A 14,228-nucleotide genomic window follows, 5' to 3' on the forward strand; every position below is an offset into this window, starting at 1 on the left:
CCACAAGTTTCCACACTGCACAGAATCTGCAAACATGCTAAATCTCTAATCCCTTTTCAAATAAATCAGTATATACATGGAATATGCAACACTACCTTCACATTTTTGTATTAAACCAGATGACTGAAATATCTGACATTTGACTATCTATCCCCATTCAGAATAAAACAACGAACAAAGGCAAACAAAAATTATGTACAGCTGAGGGTGGTGTGCCTTATTTCAGTACTAATCATACTAGTTATTTACAGGAGCACACATAGATCCTAGCCTTGTTCTGCAACCTACACTCAAAAGCATTCCTTCCTTCTATGGTTGAACAAGACACTCTAGGAAACGGTCCCTAGCTTGGTACCTAAAGTGATGGAAATTACCAAAGACTTCCCATCCTCATCTTATGCCTAGGGGCAGGCCCACACATCGACCATTCTAGCTTGTCTAGACAACAATGCTCCATAAGTGGAGAACTGATGTGCTGCACAAAACTACTTACAGAGCAAATAGCTGTTGACAACTCAAGCAAAAGGACTGAGGCACATTCTACACAGGAGTGCAATTCCTACCCGTTGGTATGAAGTCTGTTTGGCCTGACTGATTAAGAGAGAGAAAAATCAAGAGAGAGAAAAATCCTTCCATACCACCTCCTCGTATTGACCTTGCCCTCATTTGGTAAAAAGAACATTTGGAATTGTACAGTGCAAAATAAGCAAACCGAACGTAAGAGTTGAAATTCTCCACTCAAACTAAAAGCTTAGACTGTGTTGCAGTTAGAGAGAGCTGACAGTTAATTCACACATCTACAGGCAGGGTCTTAATATCACTTTAATTAGTACAGTACACAGGGCATATTAATTGATGGTGACTGATAATTTAAACAGAAATATAATTATTTCCTAGCTAAACAGATATGCCTGGACACCTTTAAGTTAAAATATGATTACTGATAACACAGATGCTACTTGAATTATATTTAGATACAGTTATATTAATTTTGAACAGGCAGGCCCATTTTTAATACACTGCAGCCTAAGAAGAGGCCATCATCCAAACAACGGCTCCATGTGCTTTCTTTTTGTCCCTTTACAGCAGTCTTGCGTGTTGCCGGACGAGGAGCTTCAGAACTGTGGGAAAATACACTGAAATGGAAAACTCCAACTATTCCTACAATTGAGAATGGTGGGTGAAAGTACCACTGTTGGCTGAGATGGCCAAGTTAACTTGCTAGTAAAAGAAAATAACACAATTAAGTTAATGGACAATTGGAAACCCTTGACAGAATAGCTAGATAAAACTGAAAAAAATTAATTGATGACTAGTGGTTTTGAAGGTTAAGAATTGTTACATTAAGATCTAATAGAGAACTGTGAGCCTATTTATTAATAATGATGATAAAGATTTAATTTCATTTTGATGCTTAATGGCCAAGTGCTGAGGGGGTCAGGTTTAACAGTTAGTATCCAGTGCAGAAGAAACTGGGAGTCTATATGAAATAAGTACTTTATAATTTAGTGAATTTCTGTATTTGTGTATGCTTTTGCTTTGATTTTGAAGTACAAATAAAAAACTTTAAATACAAAAGGGGAGGGGGGGAAATGTGAGAAAACATAAAAAGCAGACTCCAGTACACTAAAATGAGTGTCTGTTAAGAGGGTTATCTGTTGTGTGGCAATATCAAAAAGGCACAGATTAAGACCAGACAAACCAACAAAAAATCAAAATTAACCTTCTAGGCACCTTTCCTATTCATTCAGGTGATATTTCACTTGTTACCTCCATTCCCATCTGCACTTGATAAGAAAGAGAAAGACAGGGCAGGTAAATGTGACACCCTCCTATTTTAGCAGGTATAGAAAAGTTTGGATTGGTCAAAACAAAAAACTTGTTGCAAATGACAGCAACACTGCAGCATGCACAAATAATTTAACCTTTCTTTAAGTATCTTTTTAAAAAAGTAAACAAACTTTGAAATATTAGTTTACTTAGCTATAGAGCAATCCTGAAAGCATTCAGCCAGTTACTCTATTACTTCAACAGGGAACCCTTAACAAACCAGACTCTTCTGTAAAAGAAACATTTGCAAAACACGACTAAATGAGCTCAGTTCATTCTTTCTGATGAACATTTTTTCCATATAGTATATTCCCTGAAAAGGTGTGTGTGTGTGTGTGTGTGGAGATCATAGGGGTTGTCAGGTTTTGACAACAAAACCTGGAAATTTCTGTTTAAAGGCAATGGATACTAGAACCAACAAAATGGGCTACAAATACTGCATTTCTAAGTCCAACTTTCACCCCAATAGCCACTGTCCCACTGTTTATTATAAATCTTCTCTCCTGCTTGCCACTAGTCCTTATCAACTAAGCCAACACACTTCAGCATAAGAAAAGCAATGTTTTAAAAGCCAGTCTTGCTCATTAAATTATCGTACTGACTTTGTGTACTCATTAAAAATGGATATAGAACAGATATCTGCAGTAACTATTACTAGCCCAAGCCTTTCTTGATTTTATGTAAGGGCTCCAGTGTACTGACTATTTTCAAAATGAACAGAAAAGAAATGTATTTCAATTAGACCACAATACGAGATCCTTTATAATGCATATTTACAATTTCCTCCCTTCTTTCACTGATATATATATATATATCAGAAACTACAAAGTTTTGCTAAAATCATCACATTTAGTTTACAGGGATTTACCAGACCCTAAGGACAAAATATTTTAATTTCATGAACTCCCTTCAAATCTGTCTACTGTAAAGATCATTAAATTTTTCCTCCAAGGTACAAAGTTCTCCTAATTTATATTTAGACAAGTAATACTTTTTAGAGCACACTGCCTGGGTTTTTCCTTTAAGTAAATTTTTGCATATGTGTATTTTAATGGGAGACTTATCATTCCTGTGATTTGTACACAAACATAATTTAAATTGCTTCAAGCTAAATTTGCTTAAACAATAAACACCCTCACCTGCACAGATTCTTTGTGCATAGGAGAAATCTCATTTCCTTGACTCCCCTAAGCAACACATATGGTATGCAGCACACTGCAGCAAACTCTTTAAACATTCAGTAAAAGAAAACAGCCTTCTACCTACCTTATATAGCTCTATCAGACACTTTCATCTGGCAAACAGAAACCTGCAATGTAACAGTAGCCTTATCTTTTCGATTGCATCACAATGACGAATAAGTCTCCTGTGAAACAATTACCACTGCTTATTTTCCCCCGCCTCACTGAAAACACTGTGTGCCTTATCTGGGGATTTTCCTTTAGATGATGAAGCAAAGACAGCCTGAACTCTGTTGGTGAGCGACTGCAGCCCTTCCTTCTAGCGAAATCCCTCCCAGAATACTGTAACCAATCACACAAAAGTTCAGCAGCTCTACTGGTCTTAAACTGGTTGGAATGTCGTGATTGACAAGGCAGCAGGGCTTGCCTAATGTGCAAAAACAATACATCCATGCCAATGAAAGAGGGATCTCCCTCTCGCTGGAAAATGGTGTTTCTGGGAAGGTAAAATGACACCTACGAAACACCCCAGAAATTTAAGCTCAGCAACACAATACAATCTGATGCTAAAGCACTGATTCACTGTTTTACAGGGAGATTTTAGACAGCTTTAACAAGAGAAGCAGGACGGCAGGCATAGTCTGAAGGAAACAAACCATGCCTTAAACCTGGAGTGCTGATCCAACCACAAATCACTAGTGATTTTTCTCAGAAGCAGTCTGTTAGTGCTAATGGGTCTACTCTCGGCTAAACAGACTGCAATTAACAACAGGTTATCCATAGATGTCAAGGGATTTATATATATATATATATATACATGAGTCAATCAAAATAGTGTCACCTTCCCTTTCTAAAAAATGTGCTCAAGATGATTCAGAAGAATTCAAGCTACAAGTTGCTGTGGCAATTGCATTTCTACTTGAATTATGTATACATATATTAATTAATAGCACAAGAAAACAAGTCACATTTCTAATTCTTATAATTTATTTCTAGTCCAAATATTAAAACAAAGCAGATTTTAAGAGTACACTTAGAACACAGGAAGCTGGAACATATAGGGACGGAGGGATATATAACAGCTGAGCTTCAAATGGTATTCAGGATAGAACACTAATGTATACTTGGAAATATAACGTTTGGATCACTGCTGACAAGTCCTTCAAAATGTGCAGGCCATTTTTATTTATACAAGATGTACTTCAGCCTACACTCAAAGCAAACACGTGCTGCAGTCAGTTTGAGTTCAAAGGTTCGTATTTCCCCTCTCTGTTAAAATTTTCTTTATCACAACTTGTACAAAAAAAGCCAAAAATCTGCTACCAAAATTTCCATATTGTGCGAAATGACCCAGACTGACGTGAAAAAGAGACAAGCATCACTGTCAATCCAATTAATTCCTATAATCTTACCTGATAGTTTCACATAAGGTTGAATAAGAATGGATAGACCCAGAGTGGTGTAGTAGTTAAAGAACAGTAGACTCTAATCTGGAGAACCTGATTTGATTTCCCACACTTCCACATGAAGCTTGCTGTGTGACCCTGAGCCAGTCGAAGTTCTCTCAGAACTCTCTCAGCCTGTACAGGCAATGAATGGCAAACCAACTCCAAACATCTCTTGCCTTGAAAACTCTAGAGGGTCGCCATAAATCGGCTGTCATTTGATGTCTCTCTCTCACACACAAAAGAACAGATCCTTAGTGAAAGTCCCAGGGCATAATCATCACTCTCTACTGTTTTCCTGAGGGATTTCATAAATGAAGAAACAAAAGTGTCATATTCATCTGCAGTGAGAATTATTGGTCAAATTTCCAAGCACAATCATAGCATTAGACAAGCCTCCTGGAAAACTAGACTAGCTAATATCCAGACCATTTTTGAAGCCACACAGGTCTTTATTATGCTGGAAAAAAAAACATAACCAAGAGCCCATAGAACAAGCATTACCACTACAAAAGAGCAATGTTTACATCCATTCACCACCATTAACTGGAGGTGTTGGTAAGGAAAGAGTGATTCTTTTAGGTACTAAAATCTTTGTACTGAATTTTTCTGATTTGTTCAAAGCAGATTACATCAAGAGAAGCACAAAAGAAATAACAAAAACAAAGCTAAATATTTCAAGCAAACCAGAGAAGAAATTCGAGGGCATCAAAGTAGTAACAATTCTCAGGTTATCACCACAATGAAAAAACACGACCAAATCAACCAGAGTCAAGAGGGGAAAAAATGAACCTCTAACAATGAAGTCATATGTGAAGTGTTGGCTCTCAAAAACGTAGACCCCAAAAAATCTTGTTGGTCTCTAAGGTACAGCTGGCCTCGAATCTAGCTGTTCTACTACAGATCAACCCGGATAGCCTCTGAAAAGGCTTCACAGAAGGCTTTTAGAGTGGAAATGCATAGAGTGGAAATGCATCACCTTCATGGGTATCTGGAGTTTTGACTAGAAAAACTTATACCCCAAAAACCTTCTTGTTCTCTAAAGTGCTACTGGACTCAAATCTGGCAGTCTTACACAGAGTTAAACAGAGTTCCAGGCCAGGACTGTCAAAGGGCTTAGAAAGGTCTAACTATGTTTAGGATTGCACTGCAACTCAATGAGTTGGATTCTTGCCTCCAATGTGTAACTGTTGCACATTCTTTGGCGCAGGCCTGTACTACTATCATGAGCGCTCAGTTGATGGTTCCTATTACATCAGAGCTAGGCACATTAAAAAATCTCTCTCACATTCCTGAACTACTTTGAGCCCTGTAACCACTGGAACATGTTTCTCCCTCTGGTTATTAATTTTTCCTTAAAGGCTACATTCTCTTCCATGCCCAACCAGTCAACTAAAATTTTAAAGAGTTGTCTGTCTCTCCCTGCAGCAAGGCTATTTCTGGCAGAAGTCTTAAGTCTGCTAGTTTTCATTAAAGCAGAGCAGAGGTATCACTGTTGTTGGTTTACACACTAAAACAGCGCAGACGGGCAACACCCTTACCCCTGTTTTTTCAGGTTTTACTTTTACAGATTAAAAAAACCGGGTGAATTCAAAAAGCCAAATACACTTGGGGCTGCAAAAGCTGAATAACTTTAGGCTTTTTCGTCTTTTGAAATCTCCCCTTGCCGCCATTTCCCAAGTCCATGTGGACTTCGGAGCCAGCAAAGAGCAGGGGGGAGGGAGAGAGAGATCTTTATGTCATATGGACATCTGTCCCCCACTGATGGGAGAGGGAGAGACAGCCCGATCGTGCATGCGGCACTGAGCCAGCTCAGCACTGCATGCAGGATCTATCCCCCCCCCCCCCCGTCTTTTCAAGCCCTAAGGGCTTGGGAAGCAAGGGCAGGGGGTGGGAGGGAACAGCCCTATCCTGACCCAGTTCAGTCCTGCATGCAGGATCCATCCCCATCCGGTGCTTTTCAAATATTTTCAGTAATAGTCAAATAAAGCCAATGGATTCTGGGTTAAAAAAATCTGAGTTAAAAAACAAACAAACGCCTGAAATGTAGCAGTTTTTTCATCTGTGCTCAAGTTTATTTCCAAGGGAGCGTCAATTTCTATTCCTTGTTCCAACTATCAGTTCTGTGAGTTACCCAAGCCTGAAAAAATCTGACTATGAAATAGCTGAATGTCTATCACAGTGAGCAGGAAAAGACAAACTTTATGTAGTTCTGTGACTATCTGGAACAACTCCATTGAATGGCACTTTGATAGAAACCCCCACCAAAAAGACCCCCTTCACCACTGTCATAGCTATGGCACAGTACCTAAATCACAGTGTGGTGCTGGTTTCACTAAGTGTAAAATATTTCTAATAACAAGGTGAGGATTTTGCCCTCAGAATATAACGCATATGTTTGCCAATACCATTTTCTTCACATTCATAGAATTTTTAAAATCCCAGAATCATAGAATTAAAAACTTGGAAGGGGCTGAAAAAACATCCGGTCCCATCCCCTGCAATATGCAGTCTGTCTTGAAGTACACCTGACAAATAATCATCTAATCTCTGCTTAAACACCCCCAAGGAGGGAGACCCACAAAATTGCTTGGCAACTGATTCCGCCCAAATATCATGCCAATATCTCCCCACCCATAATTTACACCTATTATTGTGAGTCTTATCCTCCATTACCAACTGAAATAACACCCTACATTCCTTCAAATGACATCCCTTTAAACAAATAAAAAGAATAATCATATTCCCACTCAACCTCCTCTTCTCCAGGCTGGAAATTCCTAGTTCATTCAGTCTTTCTTCATAAGTTAGAGGACAATCCTCAGCAAGCCTACTCAGGCATTTTTAATAGGACTTACTCCAAGGAACATGGTCTTAGGATTGCACTGTTGGCCCATTATGAATGAAACACTTGCCTCGGGACTCTTTTCTGTGCAGTGGGCTTACAGTGGGCTCTCCTCATGTTTCTTTGTTTAAATGCAAAGAGGCACTCCCTCCTGGGTGTGCAGCTTTTCTGCAGAAAACTCTCCTGGCCTGGTTCTCTTAACTCTGCCCATCAGCAGCCTTAGAGGCACACATCTCTTCCCACTTGGGAGTCTCAGCACTAGAGCTGATATTCTCTTTCCCTCCCTTCCCCCGAACACACTTTCTCTCTCTCGATGCTGCAAGAGGAGAGGCTTGTTTTAAAACACAGTCTTGTCTGAAATAAAGTTTTAAAAGCTCTCCTGATTACTGGGGAGGGTGGAAACAGAGCAGGGGCCATGGGGTGGAGCCAAAAAGATGGCCTGCTTGTACTTTTCCATGCAAAAGCCTTATTTGTTGTTAGTATATTGAGATATCTATCTCTTGATAAGAGTACTTAGAGAAGCAGAAAGGAGCCAGCAACATGGAGGGTGGTGGTGAGGGAAAGGCATGCAAAATGGTGCGAGAAAGTGGGAAGGCTGGCTTTGACTGGAGGGAAGATGTTCAGGGCAAAGCTGTGCTCACTGGCAAATCTGCCCACTCTGGTGGCCAAGCAAATTAAAAGTTATGCTAAAACTGGTCTTGCTTGCTGTGGAGAGAATGGAAAGTGAAAGCGCGGCTCCAGGAAAGAGGTCCACACAAGAAATCTTGCGGCAATGGACATTTGCCCCCATTGCACAGTAAGCACATTGTGTATAATCGGCTTTAGTCTCCAAACCCCTAATCACTCTTATCACTCTCCTTTGTACCTGCTCTAAGGTTTCTATGTTATTTGTATAAAAGGCCTCCAGAACTGGACACAGTATCTCCAAATGTGATGTTGTGTTATTTATTGACTTTATTTATAGTCCGGCTTTCTCACTAGAACTCAAGGTGGATTACACAGAGTGAGTCAATCCTATCAACAAAATGGGACACTGAATAAATGAAACAGGATTTGGGTTGAAGAACCAACCAGAAATTTAAAAAAAACTGACGTGAAACAAAGCAAATTACTAACATGACACATTAAATGATGCAAAACTATAATAGGATCCAACTTACAGCAAACTATACACAATAGTATAGACCACAGTCACTAATAATTTGTCCAAGGAACTTTGAGAATTGACCACTTCTCAACTGTGGGGTAAGCTGTGCATGCATTAATGGGCTGCATGCATTAATGGATATAAAGTTTTGCACCAAAGTAGTAAAAATGTTATGCACATTATACTGGATATGGGACACTCTTTTGGGTAGTAGCATGTGTGAATGGAATCTTGGGGCTTGGTGGTTTGCAAACTGAGTATGAGAAGCCAATGTGATGCAGCAGCAAAGAACGCAAATTTGATCTTATGGCGTCTCAACAGATGCATCTAGGACATGAAATGTGATAGTACCACTAGTCTGCCTGAGGAGGTCAGAAAGGTTCCCACTCCTCAGGCTTTCTGCAAACTATGCAAAACTGAATTATTCAGCAGGGCTTTTCCATGTAGCAATAGGGTAGCCCAGTACAAAATGATTCTCTAACTGTGCTTCACAGTGGGGTTTCCCTGTTTATACCATTCATTTTCCCCCTGCATTTTTGTTTCCCTATTCAAGCCAATCCACCATTTTGCCTACCCGTCTCCTTGTTGTTGCCATGCAATCTCCATTTTGGGAGATTACCTGAGGGGGGGGGGGCTTTGGTCTATTCCTGCTTCACAAAAGCAGTGTGATTCACTAGCAGGGCAAGGTCTGCAGTGATGAGCAATAAAAGACTAAAGTCTTGCAGGAGGCTTGGGAGGGATGTGATGGAGGAAGGAAAAAAGGTGGTGGCAGCTGAAGGGAGGGGGGAGACAAGTTAGGTTGGCAAGAGCCCTGGTTGTTTATTCAAGTAGACAAGTCAACCTTGCCAATTTCACCAAGTTCACTGCTCCAGTCTATCGCTCCTGCGATAGACTTTAAACGTGAAAATAAGAAAAAGAAGAAGCCATTGGGGAAACCAGAACATCGTGAAATGGTGGCTGGTAGAGTGGAAGACAGTTTGGTGCGAGTGAGGGATGGTGGAAAGGAGCGAGAAAACCTGAAGACATGTTAATGCACATGGATCTCCTTCGCTTTCCCTGTGAAGGGAGAAAAAAAGCTGCACTCTGAAAGAGCTTTCAGAAACTGCAGGAATTCTCTGATCTGAGCAAGGGTGAATGCCAGAGAGGGGAAAACAAGTACGCAACTGAGAATCAAGCCTGAAGGGAATTTACACTCAAAGTGAAGGAGACCAACCTGCATAAATGGCCCCAGTCTGCTTGTATTTTATCTCTATCTTCCAGAGTTTTCACTGTCCCACCTATTTTGGGGTCATTTGCAAATCTGATGAGTAGCCCCTTTATGCCCTCCTCTAGATCACTGATAAAAATATTAAAAAGCACTGAGCTGAAAAACAAGTCCTGTGGCACCACAAGATACTGCCCTCCAATCAGACAAGGAGCCATGAACTACCATTTTGGGGGTGTGATTATCCAACCAATTCCTTATCCACCTAGTCATCCTAAAACCTAATCCACAGCCCTCCAACTTACTGATCAGAACATCATGAGGAGCCTTATCATATGCCTATGTACTGGTATACAATATGCATGATATCCCCACAATTTACCAAAGCTGCCACTCAATCAACAAGGAAACGAGATTACTCTGACAGTACCTATTAGAGACAAATACATGCTCACTACTACTTATCACCCAGTCATCTTCTAGAACAGGGGTCTGCAACCCATGGCTCTGGAGCTGCATGCGGCTCTTTCAGCCTTATACTGTGGCTCCATGTGGCCTAGAAGTCGGAGGGTAGCGTGGGCATGTCCCTCCAGCCCTCCAGAGCAGAGCTGGAAGGAAAGGTGAGTGGAGGGGCTGAACCAGAGGCGTCTCCGTGCATGAGGGCGCCGCTTTCCGTGTCCCCTCCACTCACCTCTCCTTCCAGCGCTGCTCTGGAGTGCTGGAGGGACATGCCCACGCTGCCCTCTGACCCCTGGAGGTCGGAAGGTAGTTGCGCATGTCCCTCCAGAGCAGCCATCATCCCCCCTCTGCCATCCCTGCAGCTGCCACCCCCCTCTGCCCCACGGAGCAGGCAAAGGGAGTTTCCCTGCCTGGCGGCTCTGCCTTCCAGAGCTGGAAGGAAAGGTGAGTGGAGGGGTCGAACCAGAGGCGGCTCCATGTGGAGCCGCCTCTCCAGCTCAGTAGATCTTCAGGGCCGTGGAAAACAGATCCAAATGGCTCTTTGGGTGGTAAAGGTTGCCGACCCCTGTTCTAGAAGTTTACAAATCAGAGCTTCCAAAATTTGCTTCAAGATTTTCCCTGCAACAGAGGTTAAGCTGAACAGCCTATAATTGCCCAAATCATTCTTCATCCTCTTTTTAAAAATCAAAACAAGTCATCCTTCTCCAGGCATCTGGCATATCACCCATTCTCCGAGGGGCCTTGAAGATAACAACTCGCTGGCTAATTCATTAAGAACGCTCTGGTGGACCATCCAGCCCATGGGACTAATACCCACCCACACAATCCAAATATTTAATAACCTCTGTGTTTATATTCACTTGCAAACCTAAATATGCAATATACTTTGCATATTTATTCAGAAACCCCCACCCCCACCCCAAGTTTTATAGGATGTATTCCCAGGTAAAGGTACATGGGGATGCAGAATACTTGCTGAAGTACGTTCTGCTCAATTCAATGGGACTTAATTCCAATGAACTACCCAACATTTTGGATGATGTTTCTCCTACATCGTAACACTCCCATACTAGACTATTATATATTTATACTTACATATAATCACAGTTTGGCAGCTGAATGTGTATCAGGTTTTCAAATGCACACAGAGTTTTTAAAAATAACATAAAAGTTTGTTCTACATGTTGATAACTGCAATTGAAAAAAAATCTGATCATTTTTGTTTAATAATCTCATTTACGCAGCAATCTTGTTCCAGTACATCCATGAGAGTTTGGGTGAGTTGTCCGGGCTGTGTGGCCGTGGTCTGGTGGATCTTGTTCCTAACGTTTCGCCTGCATCTGTGGCTGGCATCTTCAGAGGTGTATCACAGAGGGAAACGGTAGGAACAAGATCCACCAGACCATAGCCACAGCCCGGAAAACCCACCACAACCAGCTGAATCCGGCCGTGAAAGCCTTCAACAATACATGAGAGTTTTGTCGTTCACTTCAACAGGAACAAGACAGCTCCTTTTGCCCAACTCAGCAAAGGGAACACAGGGAAACAAGCTTCGGCCTCTAGGGATTCACATACTCACTCACCTAGCCTCACATGTAGTACAGGGAATATCATGCAGACTGGATATAAGCTCAATGCAACCCACATCCACAACACACAGGCTGGATGGGGTGTGTCTAGTTTTGCACAGCAAATGACAAACCCTTTTTCAGGCTACCCACTAGTTTCCTGAAATTCTACTGTGCTTGACTACAACACAACTGGGGTCCAAGTTCTGCAAACAACCTCTACTGAAATTTATACAGCCTCTACAGTGATTTGAATGGAAGGTGGTTTGCATGCATGCAGGATGATCTTAGGTAAGTTTGCACACACACACCAAAAAAAAACCCCTGTAAATATGTGAGACACCAGTCCCTAATGCATTTCTGCAAACTTAATACTAAATAAAGTTTCTAGTATAATATTAGTGCAATTCTATTATTTTAATTATTAGTTATTTAATTATTAGTTATTTTAATTATTGATTTACTTCCATTATATTCCACCTTCCTCCCCAGCAAAGACCCAAAAGGCATCTGTGGCTGGCATCATCCATTTTAACCTCACAATGACAACCCTGTAAGGTAGGTTAGGCTGAGTATGTGACTGATCCAAGATCACCCAGCAAGATTCAGTGGTGAAGTTCAGTTCTGAACCTGGGTCAGATCTAGTCTATCCTGAAATAAATGTAAATGCAAAAGATTGTGCTGTGCATTTTTTCCTTGTGTCTGAAAAGCTATCCTTTCTTCAAGTATCAGTGAGAAAACCTTAGTTTTAAATGCAGTTCTTTTGCTCATATGTTGTATTTTATTCGACCCCTTTCCCCTTCAAAATAGTTTTGCTAGGGATCAGTAGCAGCAGACAGAACACGTACAGCCTCCTTATTTAATACTGACCGTCAAATCACTCCAGGATCCATCAAGTTCCCAGTGCTACTTTTCACACCAATTTTACCAGCCAGCTGGAGTGGCAGAACTGGGGAAGTTTTAAAAGAATACAGAAGGTGGTGTGTACCTTGCAGAGACACGTCCTCCTTGCTAGAACGAACCGCTCGGTGCTCTGCTGCAATCTACCAAAAGCCCCAGGTTGCCAAAACGCTGAGTTCACAAAACTATGAATCAGCACTGAACCAAACCTAATAGGGAGCAGGTCACTTTCTTTCCACAAGAACCATGACGCGATCCCGGCCTGTGCGGCCAAGCGGATAACTTTTCCTCCGCAATACAAACGAAAGTGTGTGATTAAAAAACAAAAAAACAAAACAATAACAACCCCGACATTAACAAAACCTCCAAGCTACCCCAAAGTGGTTGAAATGACCGAGGCGGGATTCACGTTACTATGGTATGGAATCACCCCCCCCCCCTCCCCTGCGCTCGGCGTTTCGTGTCCCGGCAGACGTCAGAACGGTGCTGATGTTGCTGCATATTGCAGGGAAGAAGCGGTGAAAGGGCTGCAAACACCAGCTCCTTTCTCCAGAAGAGCTTGATGTTATTGGGCATAATAACCCAGCCGAGAGGAGGGGGAGAGCGCCAGCCGGCTTTCCTCATTACTGAGGCAAAGGGGGAGCCGGTTCCCATGGCGCGCACAAGCTCCTCTCCCGCCCCCCAGAAACACAACGGCGCGCCGCCCTTCGCCAGCCGCACGTTTCCTCGGGGAAGGCAGAGCCCCGTCGTCCTGCAGATTCCCTCGAGAGAAGGTGCGGAGGCGCGGGAAGGGTTAAAGGCGCGAAGGAGAAGTATTCCGGGGCTCGGGCTGGTCCCCTCCCAGGTCGGCAGCGGCCGAACCGCCAATGCGAAAGAAAGCGGCGTGTGGAGGGTAAACAGGACGCCTGGCAACCCCGCTCGCGCCACGGCCATGAAGCGCGGCACCAGCGCGCCTCCCTCCCCGCAGCCCCCAGGCGCAACAGAGCGCCCCCCTCAGGCACCCCCGTCTGGTTCCTCTCAGCCCCCAGGCGCCCCATCGCCCGCCTCAGCCCAAGTCTCTCCAACGCGCCTCTGCGGGGACTCGGACGGAGGAGGCGCGCGCCGGACCCGCTCACCTGCTGGGGAGCCCTTTGCACAGACAGAGGCCGCCCTTCTGGGGCTCGGCGGGAAAGGCAGAAACTTGGCCGCTCTCCTGGCGCGGTCGCCGGCGACAATCCGGACCGGCCCCTCCCCGAAGGGCTGAACCAAAGCGGCGGCGGTGGCGGCTCTCTCCTCCCTCCGCCTCCTCCCTCTTCACGGGCTCAGGGGCCGCCCAGGAGCTGCGGGGCGGTGTAAACCAGGCACGGCTTTCCCTGCGGCGGCGGAGGCAGTCCCGCCGCCCCTTCGCTCACCGCTTCCCATCCTCGCCTGCCGACTGCACAGCTGCGGAGGCGCTTCCCTGTGCGCGCGCTCGCCCCCATGCATTCGCGCGCATTCACACGCGCCTCCGGGCTAGTTCGAGGGATTACGTGTTTGGGTGTCCTGGGCAGAGAAGCGAAGGCAAAGCAGGCGCGGAGGGCCGCCTCTGCGGGGATGCTGGCGGGTTTCTGGTGGCCCTTTAATGAAGGGGGGAGGGGGAAGGAGAGACACGGAGACTTAGGGACTTGTGC

General features: G+C 43.6%; 1 protein-coding gene across 10 annotated transcripts in view; it reads right to left on the reverse strand.

Annotated features, from left to right (window-relative positions):
- The window catches only part of MBNL2 (muscleblind like splicing regulator 2), a 107,882-nt gene extending 93,885 nt beyond the window's left edge, over nt 1-13,997 (reverse strand). For 6 of the 10 annotated variants that reach the window (XM_048492737.1, XM_048492738.1, XM_048492736.1 and 3 more), the window contains exon 1: nt 13,695-13,997. The gene's annotated coding sequence lies outside the window, so the exon portion shown is untranslated. Of the gene's footprint in view, nt 1-3,096; nt 3,321-13,694 lie in introns of those variants that run through there. The other 4 variants (XR_007244203.1, XM_048492734.1, XM_048492740.1 and 1 more) reach the window with 2 other exon arrangements.
- Nucleotides 13,998-14,228: the final 231 nt, after the last annotated feature.

Source organism: Sphaerodactylus townsendi, linkage group LG04, assembly GCF_021028975.2.
Source record: "Sphaerodactylus townsendi isolate TG3544 linkage group LG04, MPM_Stown_v2.3, whole genome shotgun sequence".
Lineage (NCBI taxonomy): Eukaryota > Metazoa > Chordata > Lepidosauria > Squamata > Sphaerodactylidae > Sphaerodactylus > Sphaerodactylus townsendi.